Raw genomic sequence first — 1,294 nt, 5'->3', positions numbered from 1 at the left:
TGGTTGTGACTCATGCGTTTAGTTGTGAACTTGTTATATATTGCTAAGTCCTAAGCGGTGCTATATGTACATGTTGCTTATATTGCTTGCTGGACATTTACTATTGGATATGTATATGTGATGTATGAATTGCAGGGTTGTCCCAATAGAAAAACAATTATGGGATATAAGGCAGTATCGAACTCAGTTTACACATTTAAACCAAGCATACCTCTCGGCTTACTAGACACGTGTTAGTTCCTGACTAAACAGAATTGCCAGTGCATGTTGGAAGACGAGAGGGCACCTCGGCTTACATGTAACCTACTCCCTCCGTCCGCCAAAGAGTGTGCATCTGGCACTTTGGAGACAAATTAAGCATTTTTGCATAAAACCCCTTACTCTCCTCATTTAAGTAGCTGGCAGCGGCTGTGTTGCTTCGATTATAGTGTGCAGTTAATGTAAACAAGCAAAAAGGAATCCAAATACTAGAAATGGCTTCCCGCCAGCAAGTGTACTCCAACTTTCACTGTTCCCTCCAACGGCTGTAGTACTAGTAAAACAACAAAGGTACTTGGCGCCACAAAAATTAGAAGGGAGACCAATGGTCTAATCCCAGCTACAAAGCCAGCTTACATGGACCAAACAGTAGACCACACACACACACACTAGCCATGGCCATCGACTTGAACTTAGCAGCACCAGATGAGCGAGAGGAAGAAGATGGCAGGTTTCCTGATCTCAATTGGCAACTTGTACAGGAAGAAGATGAAGCTGCCTTGGATGAGCAAGCTGTACAAGAAGAAGATGGACTTTGGGTTAAAATTATTTATCCAACTGTTTATTTAGTATGCACAAAATTGATCTTTTCATATCCAACATCTAGCATCTGTAACTTCAAAGACCGGGACTTATTGTTCGTTCGTCAACATCATACAAATTATGCAACCGAAAATTGTAACGACACTGTCATCTACCAACCATAGTACGAATCGAAGATTGCATCAGCCAACCTACTTGATAAGATTGCAATGATATGCAGCCACACTTAGATTGCATCCAGCCAACTACTTTTCATACTTGACAAGATTAAACTGATTTGCATCTGGCCAGACTAAAGCCGGACTAATTGACAAGATAACCGTTGTATTGCAACGGATCATGCAAGCCTCAACGTTAGAGACCAAGACTTGATTATTCATTCACGGAGTACAGCTTGCATCGCAAACTTACAGAGCTACTGGTACTCACGGAGTAGTAGAATTGCTTGTCTTCTCCACGACGTCCTGGTCAGCCCCAAGACCAGCTTGCCCGG

The sequence above is a fragment of the Triticum urartu genome, chromosome 3A (assembly GCF_056163025.1).
Source record: "Triticum urartu cultivar PI428250 chromosome 3A, HENAU_Tu73, whole genome shotgun sequence".
NCBI classification, from domain to species: Eukaryota; Viridiplantae; Streptophyta; class Magnoliopsida; order Poales; family Poaceae; genus Triticum; species Triticum urartu.
This window is presented reverse-complemented; position numbering follows the sequence as displayed.